The 14,319-nt window shown below is 42.6% G+C and overlaps 1 long non-coding RNA gene across 2 annotated transcripts in view; it reads right to left on the reverse strand.

Moving 5' to 3' along the window:
* The window catches only part of LOC147121842 (uncharacterized), an 80,789-nt gene that overhangs the window by 48,078 nt on the left and 18,392 nt on the right, over positions 1 to 14,319 (reverse strand). The gene's annotated exons all lie outside the window — the stretch shown is intronic.

Here is a 14,319-nt window from a genome sequence, read left to right on the forward strand (position 1 = left end):
AGGCCTGCTTTTACCAGCATAAGAGTTTTAAAAAAAAGTTTTTTAAAAATTCCACTCATTTATAATTTTAAAAATACTTTTTTTTAAAGTTTATTTTTAGCCACGTAAAAAAAAAAATCAATTTTTTTTTTTTTAATATTGAATTTAATGTAATTTTAACTAATTAAAAAAACATATTTAATGTTTTGATGGGTATTTGGAGTGATTTCCATTCATACTTCTGACAGGTCTAAGCTGTCAAAAGTATGAAGTGAGATTCCCTTCTCCCATTGGCTCCCCATGGTCCACGTGATCCCGGGGACACTTGCAAACCGCCTGCGCCCCTGGGATACGTGGGCCCTGCGTATTTTGTCATGGAGAGGCCCAGGATCGGAAATGGCTGGACCTCTGGAGCCCTCAGGTAAGGGCGTAGATTTTTTCCACATCGGAGGCCGCCGCACACAGGAAGCCTCCGATCAGAAAATACAGGCCAATATTTTTTGCAAGGCATGTAATCAATGTATCACAAATAGCTAAGAAAAGCTTGGCTCCATATAGATTTGCATATATAAATAAAGTGCACAAAGACATTTACATATATACAAAAATGTGTTTCAGAGAACTTTCTGTGCGGCTACTTCAACAACCTGTTATATTTAGTGGGAGCAATTTAAAATGGAATTATTATAAATGATTTGGATATAGGTATGGAAAAAATAACACATTTACTGACCAGGGTAAATTAAGGGGATGACAGAGTGAGGAAAAGTGCAGGAGACTGCAAGGGGTTGTGTGAGGGGCCAACTATGTGGTAAATGCAGTTCATTGGGGAACAAATGTGAATTTGTACAATTTGGGAAACAGAACAGGAGAATGGAAACATCCCCTAAACAACATAAATCTCAATGAACTGGAAAAACAAAGAGGGGCAAATACACAGATATTTAGAGGCAGATTACAGACATTAAAAAGGGAAAATACATATTAGGATGTACATTTATTAGATAGACAGATCTTCAGTATCGTTGGACATCAAGACAGAGTATCGTCCTAAAATGAAGCGGGATTAGAGGATGAGGATAATTGGACCAGAGCATGGAGATGTAATTCAGTCACTATTTTAAAGTCATACATTCTGCCCTCATTTTTATATTTGCCATTGGAAATTCCTACGTCCACATTTATAACGGTAACCGCCTATGTAAATTTGTAATTATATCCTTCTATCAGTGGGTTGCACTCTCACCTCACGAGGCCTTGGACAACGCGGACCACTTTTCATACCTCGGGAGCCTACTGTCAACAAAGGCAGACATCGATGACGAAGTCCAACGCCACCTTCAGTGTGCCAGTGCAGCCTTCAGTCGCCTGAGGAAGAGAGTGTTTGAAGACCAGGACCTCAAACCCAGCACCAAGCTCATGGTCTACATAGCAGTAGTGATGCCCGCCCTCCTGTATGCTTCAGAGACATGGACAATGTACAGCAGGCACCTCAAAGCACTGGAGAGGTACCACCAACACTGCCTCCGCAAAATCCTGCAAATCCATTGGCAGGATAGGCGCACCAACGTCAGTGTTCTTGCTCAGGCCAATATCCCCAGCATCAAAGCTTTGACCACGCTCGATCAGCTCCGATGGATGGGTCACATTGTCCGCATGCCCGATACGAGACTCCCAAAGCAAGCGTTCTACTCGGAGCTCCAACACGGCAAGCGAGCCCTATGTGGGCAGAGGAAATGCTTCAAGGACACCCTCAAAGCCTCCTTGAAAAAGTGCAACATCCCCACCGACACTTGGAAATCCCTTGCCCAAGACCGCACAAAGTGGAGGAGAAGCATCCGGGAAGGCGCCGAACACCTTGAGTTTCTTCGCCGGGAGCAAGCGGAAGCCAAGCGCAAACAGCGGAAGGAGTGCACGTCAACCCAAGAACCTCACCCAACTGCCCCACCTGTGACAGAGACTGTAGGTCCCGCATTGGACTCATCAGTCACCTGAAAACTCATTTTTAGTGCGGAAGCAAGTCATCCTCGGTTCCGAGGGACTGCCTAAGAAGAAACACTTTCACCTCTCAGTCAGAAGGTTGTAGGTTTAAGATCCACTCGAGACTTGAGCACAAAATCTAGGCTGACACTCCAGAGCAGCACTGAGGGAGTGCTGCACTGTCAGAGATGTTTTCGGATGGGACGTTAAACCAAGGCCCCGTCCGCTATCTCAAGCACACCTAAAAGATCCCGTGCCACAAATTTGAAGAAGAGCAAGGGAGTTCTCCTCAGTGTCCTGGCCAATATTTATCCCTCAATCAACATCACTAAAACAGATGATCTGGTCATTATCACTGTGCGCAAATTGGCTTCCGCATTTCCTATATTACAACGGTGACTACCGATGTTCCCTTTAAGCTGCATAGCCGCGCAGTCGGCTCACCGTCTTTTAAATAGTATTTTGAATGGGCCGCGCACCCAAAATAAAATTTAAAGGAACATTGGTGACTACACTTCAAAAAATACTCCATTGGCTGTAAAGCACTTTGGGATGTCCTGAGGTTGTGTAAGGTGCTAAATAAATGCACATTTTTTCTTTCTTTTTAAATACAATATGGAGCTAGCACAGACATAATGGGCCAAATGATATCTTAATGTGGTTAAATGTCTACAGTTAGAATTTTACTGTGACAGATAGAGGTACACTATTCTGGAATGTTGGTTATAAAATCAAAATACCAATGGACCTCAGTCTGCATGGATTTATGGAAGTGCAGGATTTAAAGATTCACATGGGCTCATCTATATCCATGTAGGCCATTTGTGTTTTTAATGAGCACACAAGCAAACATACACTCTCAAACTTCTCCTATGGTCAGGCAACTCACTCAGAGGGTTGTGAACCCTTGGAATTCTCTGCCCCAGAGGGCTGTGGATGCTCAGTCTTTGCGTATATTCAAGGCTGAGATTGATAATTTTTTGGACTCTAGGGGAATCAAGGGATGTGGGGATCAGGCGGGAAAGTAGAGTTGAGGTCAAAGATCAGCCATGATCTTAATGAATGGCGGAGCAGGCTCGAGGGGCCGTATGGCCTACTCTTGCTCCTAATTCTTATGTTCTTATTAACTCCCATTCCATTAAAATTTGAACAAAACTGCATTATCGCTGGTTCCAGGGATGGGCGTGGGAGACTCAGCCTTAAGGCTGGTAATGGCCATATCTTTCTGTTTTAGAGATCTTTGCTTTTCCTCCTCCCCTCCACAGCCAGCTTTCAAAGAAGCTTCTTGGGACTATTTAACAGGAAAGAATAAATCAAAGTCAAATTCAGTCTGAAAGCTTCCTGATTGCAAATCAAAGAGCATCAACCGGAACAGTTGTACCAATACCAATTGACAAACATTACAAAGTATGGAATCACCTGGACAGTGGAATCCTTTCCTTTCAATGGACCATGTACAATTTGCAGTGTGTAAACTAACAGTCATAATTTCCTCAAGTCTGGAATTGGTTTCCATTAGATTTGCTTCAACAGATCCATTGTAAATTTGGCTATACTTTGCCAATGATTCATCATGATTCAGCTAATGATCATCACCATCTGCATCTCTGAAGTATATATTCTATGCTCCACTGTAGACAGACATCAATCTTGATTCTCTAGTTACAGGAGCCAAACACTTATAGGAACATAATGAACAGGAGTAGGTCATTCACCCTCACAAGCCTGCTCTGCCATTCAGCTCCATCTATTCGCCTTTGCTCCATATCCCTCGATACCCTTACCTAACAAAAATGGGCCAGATTTTGCTGAATGGGGGAATCTTGTGGCATGCCCCATTAGTTGGACTTACAATTGAACATTTAGGTTTTAAGATTTTTGTGCCCACAAACTTGCTGGAAGTGTGAGCTGAAAGCAGCACGGCGAGGGCAACAGGACACCTGGGACCTTGGTGAACAACGGGACAAACAGGGTATCTCCTTAGCCAAGAACACTTAAAGATTGAGAAATAAACAGGATGAATTAGAGTCAAATCAGGTACAGAAAAAGAAATAAAGTGAGGAAAGAAAGATTGCATTAAGGGAGAGAAAGAGACAGGAAAAGTATGAAAGGCATTTAAAAATGAAAAATGTGACATTTTTAGAATTTCCTAAAACAATTCACAATCTGAAGGAATGAGACTCCACACTTATAAATTGTTTACTTTCTGGGTAAGAGAGGTTGATTGGCAGTCATTAACAATTATCATTGTTACAAGGATACTTAAGCTGTTAATTACTAGCCTTAACTTTCTGTGGCGAGTTTAACGGGCAATTAATGTGCAAATGCAGCAACTTCATGAAAATCACGGGGAGGTTAAGCACAAGATGCCATTTTCGTGAAGCTAACGGCGGAGTGGCGCAAATCAGCAAGAGACTTGTGGCGATTCGCAATTCACGGGGTATCTCTTCCTCGCCACAAGTTGCTGGTCGATTTGCACATTAATAACAGAGTGCGTCGTTCAGACGCCGTTATTTTTCAGCAAAACCTATCGATCTGTCTTGAAAGCTCTAATTTGTCCCAGTATCCACAGCCTTTTGAAGAGGAGTTCCAGGTTTCTACTACCTTTCGTCTGGAATAAATGCTTCCAGATTTCACTCCTAAATGGCCGAGCTCTCATTTTAAAATTACGTCCCCTTGTTCTTGATTCGCCCACCAGAGAAAATAGTTTCTATGTACCTACCCTATCAAAGCCTTGTAACATCTTAAACACCTCGATTAGATCACCCCTCAACCTTCTATACTCAAGGGAATACAAGCCAAGTTGATGCAATCTGCCCTCGCAATTTAACCCTCTAAGCCCCTGTAGCATTCTGGTGAATCTGCACTGTACCCTCTTTAAAGCCAATATATCCTTCCCAAGGTGCGATGCCCAAAACTGAACGCAGTACTCCAGATGGAGTCTGACCAATGCTCTGTACAACTGAAGAATAACTCATCAGTTACACAGACTGAAACCTAGATAGGATGTTTTAGAAAAACAGGATAATTCAAGAGAGTATAATTCAAGATGAAGAGAACTTTGGGTGAGACGTAGCATACCAAATCTATGTGTGGATTGGATTCTACAGATTCCAAAAATGTGCCATTTTCCCGTTCCACACACAGATTATTTTATTATTGCAGCCATTTAAAAAAAAAATACTTTGAATAGCTTTCAAAAAGCTCAGATGGTTAAGTGAGGACTTCAAACTACAAAACTAAATAGACACAGATTTACAGTTTATTCATCTAACCCTGCATTTAGAAAACCTTTTATGATTCTTCCCAAGTTAAATGCTGGAGCATTTATTTTAATGAAAACCAATCTTCTTCAAGCTTTGAAAATGTCTTTGCCCTTGACACCAAAGGAAAAGGCAAGTTACTTTGCACTTATTCTGCAGCATTCAAATTCAATTCAGCTTTATAATATCCAACATTAGAAACTTATTTTAGGGTGCACATGATAGAAAACACATTTTGTAATGCTACAGGAGATATTTGGTTGATATATGGGGCACACACCAGAATCCAGACCAGCAAGCTTTAATGGTGAGTAGCATCTTGCACATCCCCCATTTTCATCACTCCACCATTGGTGGCCGTGCCTTTAGCTACCAAGGCCCTAAGCTCTGGAATCGCCCCTCTAAACCTCTCTAGCTTTCTCTCCTCCTTTAAGGCGCTCCTTAAAAACTACCTCTTTGACCAAATGCCCTAATATCTCGTGTGGCTCGGTGTCAAATTTTGTCTGATTATCGCTGCTGTGAAGCACCTTGGGGTGTTTTTACTACGTTAAAGGTGCCATAGAAATACAAGTTGTTGTTGTAGCAGGCTTTCAAATAGACTGTCAATTTTAACTAGTCACCGCTTCATGACAGGAAGTAAAAGACACAGCAATCTGAAGTCAGTGCAGGTCAGCAACAGTGTCAATGTGGAACTGGCAAACATCAGCGGGAGATGAATACATACTGAACGGTAATGCTGCGAATGAACTTCAGGACAAGCGACTGAGAATGAAATCTATAGAACAATAGATAAATAGATGCTTGAAACTAAGCTGACAGTACGCTGTGTGAGCTTAAAGGACAGATTTAGTAAACTTGTGACCAGGACTGGCAACACCACTCGTGAACTTCTACCAGTTAAAAAAAAAGCCCCTAAAGTCCTCATTTGGCAACTCGATGCTAAATTATACAGTAGCTTATTTTAAGCCAGTATATGGGTCCTGAGCAATGCAACTGCTTAAATAAAAGGGGCACAACAGCTTTACTGTTCAACACATGATTTATTCATATCTACCACAGAATTATGTTTGTTAACATGCTGTAACTACACACTTTTAGATCAGCGAAATGTGCCAAGGGTTTTAACCTTTCATTACCACAACCGCATATTTAAGTTCAAGAAGTTGAATCTTCTGAAATTAACATTATAAAAAAAAAAAAATGCCAACTCCAACACAGCTAGGGTGCGGGGTCAAATGATACCCAATTTACTGCAGCAAGCAGGAGCTGAATTTTTCAATGTACAATTCAGCTCCTGAAAATATTTTAATTTTTGTTTTCAAAAGCCACTTTTCAGGATGTTGACTGCCAGTAATAGGGCAGTATTGACTTTTTGCCTTACTGTGATTATGAACCATGGGGTTATAAAAAGTGAAGCGCACTCCAACCAAAAGACATGGCTATTGCCAGACCAACAGCCTCCGTACTTCCGCGAGCATTCCCCACTCCTGTACTGAACGCAACTAAAATGATTTTAGGAGGACTTCCTGGCACTGGACTCTTTGTGCCAGCAGTGAGCATGCCCTTGATTTTAAAAAAGTTTGCAAAATTATACTTGTGCTGACATGCAGTGCGCAGGCACAGCAGTTGGTGGTGGTTTATTTATTTATTTATTTTTTTTAAGTGATTTCCATAAATAGACAGAGCAGCCATAGTCCCCTAAAAATGCTTCATCTCTGGTAAGAGCAGGAGAGCTTAAGGGGGAGGGAAGGCAGTCAAGTCAGGTTGCTAACAGATAAACAAAAAAGTCACCACTGTGAGCATCTTTTTCTCTTCGAAGCTGGTATGTTATCCACCTGGTGGTGTTTTCCTCATTAGAACGGGAAATCCTTGCAGGGGAGCCACAACATCAGTTGAGAACACTTTGCAGCTCTTACAGGGGCATTTTGTGAACTCTAGACAAATTGGCAAGTCGTGGAATCGTGTTTTGGCGACAATAATTTAATGTAATGATCCTGAGTGCCAGAAATCATGAATGAACTACTGTATTATACACTGTATTTAAATCCTTTGGCAGATGTTCATGTTGATATAATAACCAACTATGGAGGCACCAGTCTGTTTAGACACAGGCAAAGTGATTCATGGACAGTGCCAAAGGGCATATTGTACAACCAGAAGTAGCACACTAACTGTGCTGAGTTAAACATTTCATTTTACACCTTAACCCTTTTTATGTTGAGTCTCAGGTTTGTTACCATATTACCTCAAGAGCATAGCTTTTCTTTTTATTTGTACGTGGCAGCCAAACTGCGCACAGCAAGCTCTCACAAACAGCAATGTCATAAAAGACTAGATCATCTGCTTTAAGTGTTGGTTAAGGAATAAATATATTGGGCAGGACACCAGGCAGGACTCACATGCTCTTCTTCAAATAGTGCCATGGGACCGTTAACTTTCAACTGAGAGGGGTAGTCAGGGCCTTGGTTTAACGTCTTATCTGAAAAATGGCACATCCAACAGTGCAGCACTCACTCAGCACTGCACTGAATAAAAACTTACTTATACATTATACCTTTTAACAGGGTCTCCCAGCTCCGGCTCCAAGGCTGGTGGACCTGTTCTCCACAGCTCTGCCGCCTCAGACCTATTAAAATGATGAAGCATGTGACCCAACGGTGTCCCATGCCCCGAGCTGCCTTTTCCCCCTCTTCGCTTTTTCCTCCTTCCAATGCCGCTACCCGCGCACCCCTTTTCCTCCTGGTTTTGCAAAAAGAGAGCAGTCTTTTCAACTGTGACTGAGAACAGGCTTTTAAGTTGTTTTTAATGCCTTCAGCTGAACTTTCCCATTGGAATATATGCGTGTTTAGTAACAGTGCTGGAAATTCTGGAAAGGAGGAGAATTGACGAAGGCTTGCAGTTTTAAATCCCCACTAAAGAATTTGTGTCCGTGACCTGGGAATGAGCTACAAACATATCACATAGCACACTGCCTCCCCATTGTCCCCACCCATTGCTATTACCATGCCAGTGCTCTCACACTTCCAGACTACCTTCACAGTCACCATTACCACAACCCAGGCACCACTTCCATATTCCCACCACACCATTCCTAGTACTCCTAGACATCAGGATTCCATGCCACTACTCCATCGACCAAGAATCCTCCTCCCTAACACTCCAACACCCCTCTTCTCCTCGCCCTTCCACTGTCTTCTACATCCCTATACCATCCTTTGAACACTAATAACGTATTGCCCATCCCCCTCCTCAACTACTTTGATACACCTCCAACTTATATTGAACCTGCAGCATCTTCCCTATCATCTTCCTCTTTATTCTGAACTTTAAAAGGTTAAGACATAAAATTAAGTACATAGCTAAACAAACAAATAATAATAAAGAATTTGAACCACCCAAAAATACCATTAACAATTCCATAATGCTTTGTGATAAAATCACCATAAATAAGTTGCCCTAATAAATTCTACATTACATTGCATAAAACAGCATATCCTTCAATTCAATGTAAGCAACACTACGTGCAATCTGCTCGCATTCGATTTTTTTAGTCGAAGCTTTTCTATTTCTTTTGCTCGAATTTTCTTCCTTCATTTCCTCATGCAGGAATCCAATTCCACAAGCGCCGACAACGGTCCAGTACCATCTCGAGTAGCCATTCTTTACGCAAGAGCCCGGGCAGGAAACGCTGTTGGGACGATCTGACTTTGGGCACCACAGCCAAATCCAATTGGGCCCACACCCAATGCATGCAACACATTCACTTTCCAACAGGGCTGACTGGACGGCAAATAGGACCAAGACCTTCCTCAGCAAAGGGAAGGCGAGGCCAGCTGTAGTGGCCCACCACCACCAGAGTCAGCTCAGATCAGATGGCTCAGCACAAAATGAGGGTCAGATGTGGGACCTTCCTGCGCTGTATGGCTCAGTGCCACACCACTCCGTGCCCATTTACCCACTGAATCACCAGTAGAGCTCTTTTACACATTTAGTTTTCACTATGTGGCAAATACCAATAGCACTCATGAGGCAACTTTTATTGTAACCTCAGCATACAGAGTTGGCTGGCGTGACAAGGCCCTTCAATGCAAACCAAATCGTTTGCGCAAATGAAACCTTGACTTTTAAGCAGTTCAGTAAGATATACATCTCTTATTTTACTTTATTAAGAGCATTATTAGATAGCAGATATTTGTCTCATGGAATCATACATCAGAGAAGGAGGCCATTCGGCCCATCATCTCCGTGCCAGCTCTTTTGAAAGAGCTATCCAATTCGTCCCACTCCCCTGCTCTTGCCTCATAGCCTTACAATTTTTTTCTTTTCATGCATATGTCCAATTCCCTTTTGAAAGTTACTATCGAATCGGCCTCCACCACCCTTTCAGGTGGTGCATTCTCAATCATAACAACTTGCTGCTTAAAAAAAAAATTACTCCTCATCTCCTCAGGTTTTTTTGCCAATTATCTTAAATCTGTGTCCTCTGGTTACCGCCCCTCCTGCCAGTAGAATCAGTTTCTCCTTATTTACTTTATCAAAGCTGGTCATCATTTTGAACACCTCTATTAAATCTTCTGTTAACCTTCTCTGCTCTTGAGAGAACAACCATAGCTTCTTTAGTCTCTCCACGTAACGGAAGCCCCTCAGCCCTGGTATCATTGTGGTAAATCTCCTCTGCACCCTCGCCAAAGCCTTGACATCTTCCTAAACTGCGGCGCTCAGAACTGCACATAATACTCCAGCTGGGGGGCCTAGCCAGGTTTAACATAACTTCCCTTGCTTTTGTACTCTATGCCTCTGTTTATAAAGACAAGGATCCCATATGCTTTTTTTTTATATAAACAGCCTCATCAACTTTTCCTGCCACCTTCAAAGATTTGTGCAAGTGAACCTCCAGGTTTGTTCCTGCACCCCCTTTAAAATTGTACCATATACATATTTCCTTCTCAATAAGGGTGGAAAATTTGGAAGCTCAGTTAGTAAATTCCAGTAGGGCGGTGGCTGGCCACCCTGAAAGCCCTCGCAGAGAACACGTCTTTACAGGCAGCTCACTGCTACCAGTCTCAGCAACATGTGGTTTGGGATAGAGGAATTAAAACTACCAATTACCAGCCCCGACAGGAATGCCCTTCTTCCAGGTTGAATATAAAGGAGGAAAAGCTTTAAAAAAAACGCTCAACTACAGTTCTGATTGAAGATTTACATGCTGTCAGTACGTGAAGCTCAGTTGTGATGTCTTCCACAGATCAGTAATCTGACACTACTTGCTGGGATCGCGTATAAAGAATTGCCACTTGGGAGAGGTGCCGTAGGGCAGCTGATGAATGTGGAACAGTGGCCCAGCAAAGACTCAGTGTCTTCAGGAGAGATGGGGGCTGATGCGATAGAAGAGCCACGGACATTAGGAACATAGGAACAGGAGTAGGCCATTCAGCCCCTTGAGCCTGTCCCACCATTCAGTTAGATCATGGCTGACCTGTATCTCAACTCCATCCACCCGCCTTGGTTCCGTAACCCTTAATACCCTTGCCTAACAAAAAAAATCAATTTTTTCCTTTCCAAGTTCAATTTTGGGTTCCACACTTTAGGAAGGATGTCAAGGCCTTGGAGAGGATGCAGAAGAGATTTACCAGAAGGTTGTCAGGGATGAGGGACTTCAGACATGTGGAAAGATTGCAGAAGCTGGAGTTGTTCTCCATAGAGCAGAAAAGGTTAAGGGGAGATTTAATATAGGTGTTCAAAATCATGAATGGTTTTGATAGAATAAATAAGGAGAAACAGTTTCCAGTGGCAGAAGGGTCAGTAACCAGAGGACTCAGATTTAAGGTGATTGGCAAAAGAACCAGAGGCGACATGAGGAAACATTTTTTTTTTTTTTTTTACACAGCGAGTTGTTGTGATCTGGAATGCACTGCCTGAAAGGGTGGTGGAAGCAGATTCAATAATAACTTTCAAAAGGGAATTGGATAAATACTTGAAGGGAAAGCATTTACAGGGCTATGGGGAAAGAGCAGGGGAGTGGGACTAATTGGATAGCTCTATCGAAGAGCCGGCATAGGTACAATGGGCCGAATAACCTCCTCTGTGCTGTATCACTCTCTGATTCCAAGTAATTATCCAATTCCCTTCTGAAAGATACTATTGAATCGGCTTCTACCACCCTTTCTAAAAACTATAATTTAAAAAATGTATACACCTATATTGCACACAGAATAAATTATTGTGGGAAGCAGCTTACCACAAAATAAACCACCGCGCAAAATCAACCCATAGAACCCACAGGTCTAGAAATCCAACGTTCTTCCATTCCAATAATTCAATGCTGATGTGTTCACCTTATCCGTAGTCTACTCCTGTTCATTTAAAGTGGTGCTTTGCACAAAAAAAGGGAATGATCTAGTTATTCAAATTAAGTTGTTTAAATAAACAGAAAAGGGCATTTCGATCCTCAAAAAAAATGAATCGAAAGATAATTCTAACTAAGTGACTTCAAATGAACTCTCTGTAGAACTTTAGATAAAAAAACAAAATCCTTTTGTGTCACATGACCCATTGTAAGAAATCATGGATTGAAAGAAATAATAGTCTGTTACGGGTTCCCTAGATCAGCAGTTTGCCCAAGTTGATGACACAGAAAGATTCCAGTCATGTCAGAAAAATAGCTGTACAAAGAGCTGAATTACGAGGTCAGAACACAAAAACAGGCCTTCGAGTGGGCATAGCTAGGTAAGAGATGCAGTAAGGAGCTGTAGGATAAACAAGCTGTCTATGAGAGGGGCAACAAGACCTTTAGAACAGAGATGAGGAGGAAAATTACCTCATGAAGCTGGGAGGGGGCTGTCATCGGTAGCCTCTCCCTTGTAATTGGACAATAGGATGGGGAACAAATGACTGACACCAGGTAATCACCTGCCCACCGAAGTAACTATAAATATAGACGACCGAGGGAGGAAATCAGGCAGTTAGGGGCGAAGGCTTCCCCGAGGTGGCTACGGCCTAACACCTTGGTCAAGTTTATCCTCCGAGGTGGCCGACGGCCTAACACCTCCAACAGCTCAAGGGATGACCCAACGGAAGTGACCGCTGCAGCAGACTGCAGGAATCCACCCAATCCGAGACCACCCTCATTGCCTCACTGTCCATCCAGTTGTTTCATTCCGTTCCAGGGTCGTAGATCGCCCTCATCAGTCACGGGTTGTAGGTCTACTGTATCTATTTCAATCGCATGTAGTAATATCTGATTATGCTTTAAACTGTAGTTCTTTAATAAAAAGCCTTACAACGCCCAAGACCCTTTGGGTAATGTGTGTGTGACCTGTGATCCAAATTTTACACCATTTTGAACACAATTATGGTCCATTAATAGAAGACCAAGTGAACACACAATAAGAGGGTGGAGACATAGGTCCATATCGGGGCACAAGCCATGTAAATTGTCAGGGAGGAAAAAGCACAGACCAACAGCTGATGGACTAGACAGACATGAATAAGCAAAAGTAACAGCATCAAAAATCACACATATTGTGAATAAGCTATGAACAGCAACACCTGCTGTATCTACCGCATCACTACCGACTTACACCTCGAGTGATTATTCGGTAAACTCCCAATGACAACACTGCAACTGTGGATTATACATTGAGGATACACCCAACACCATCTCATCACCGCTCCTCTGCATTTTTACTCTCCTATCACTGAGAGTGCTGTTGAGTAAGCCCATTGATAGCCTCTGTGTCTGTCTCTCTTGCCATTCTCCATCGGGTCCATTGTGGCATCTGTCGCTATCTCCTTACAAGCAGCAACCCCAAGCTGTCCCATCCACCTCTCTCGCCAGCATGCCGCTGGGATCTAACCGTACCAACCAACGTAATAAAAAAAGATTATTTGGTCATTTTCACACTGCTGTTTGTGGGAGCTTGCTGTGCGCAAATTGGCTGCCGCATTTCCCACATTACAACAGTGACTACACTTCAAAAGTACTTCAGTGGTTGTAAAGCGCTTTGAGGCATCTGGTGGTCGTGAAAGGCGCTATATAAATGCAAGTCTTTCTTTACCAACCTCTTCCTTGTCCCGTTCAGCCCACCCACCACTGCCAGACTGGACTTCACGGTCAGATCAATAGTCACCTCCCCTCCCTGCATTTCCCTCCAGAAAGTCCTTTAATTGCAAACGAGGCCATTTCCATCCATGACCTTAGTGTTGACATCCTGGCTTGGGTAAAAATTGGCTGTGGGGTGCATTCTGAGAAGATGAACTGAAACTCCCAACGTCTAGCATCAGGTCAGCTGTGGCTCAGTTGGTAACACTCCCACCTCGGAGTCAGAAGGTTGTGGGTTCAAATCCCACTCTAGTGACTTGAGCACAAAATCTAGGCCGACACTCCTGTGAGGGAGTGCTGCACTAGCAGAGGTGCCGTCTTTTGGATGACAATTATGGTCCATTAATAGAAGACCAAGTGAACACACAATAAGAGGGTGGGGACATAGGTTCATATCGGGGCACAAGCCATGTAAATTGTCAGGGAGGAAAAAGCACAGACCAACAGCTGATGGGCATTAAAGAAGAGCAGGGGGGTTATCCCCGGTGTCCTAGGCCAATATTTATCCCTCAACCAACATCACTAAAACAGATTATCTGGTCATTTTCACACTGCTGTTTGTGGGAGCTTGCTGTGCACAAATTGGCTGCTGCATTTCCTACATTACAACAGGGACTACACTTCAAAAGTACTTCAGTGGCTGTAAAGCACTTTGGGACGTCCTGAGGCCGTGAAAGGCGCTATATAAATGCAAGTCTTTCTTTCTTGAGCACACTACCACCCTGCTTCTCGTGCATTTTAATAATCCCCATTAAAATAAAATACAATTAATTTAAGCACAAACAGCCCAGTGTCTAAATAGATGGGGAAACAGTGCACTAAATCAGTTTTGTTCACTTAAGAATTAATCAGCAGTCAATTATTAGGTCTTTCTCGTTCTTAAGGGATATATCCTACTGCTACTTAAAAGAACCTACATTTTTTGTCAAAATATTTTCAACTTCCATTAGAATTATTTTAGATAAACATGTCGGTTAAAACAACTATTTTCCTTTG

Source organism: Somniosus microcephalus, chromosome 3, assembly GCF_052327205.1.
Source record: "Somniosus microcephalus isolate GS21.2 chromosome 3, FLI_Smic_1.0, whole genome shotgun sequence".
Classification (NCBI taxonomy): domain Eukaryota; kingdom Metazoa; phylum Chordata; class Chondrichthyes; order Squaliformes; family Somniosidae; genus Somniosus; species Somniosus microcephalus.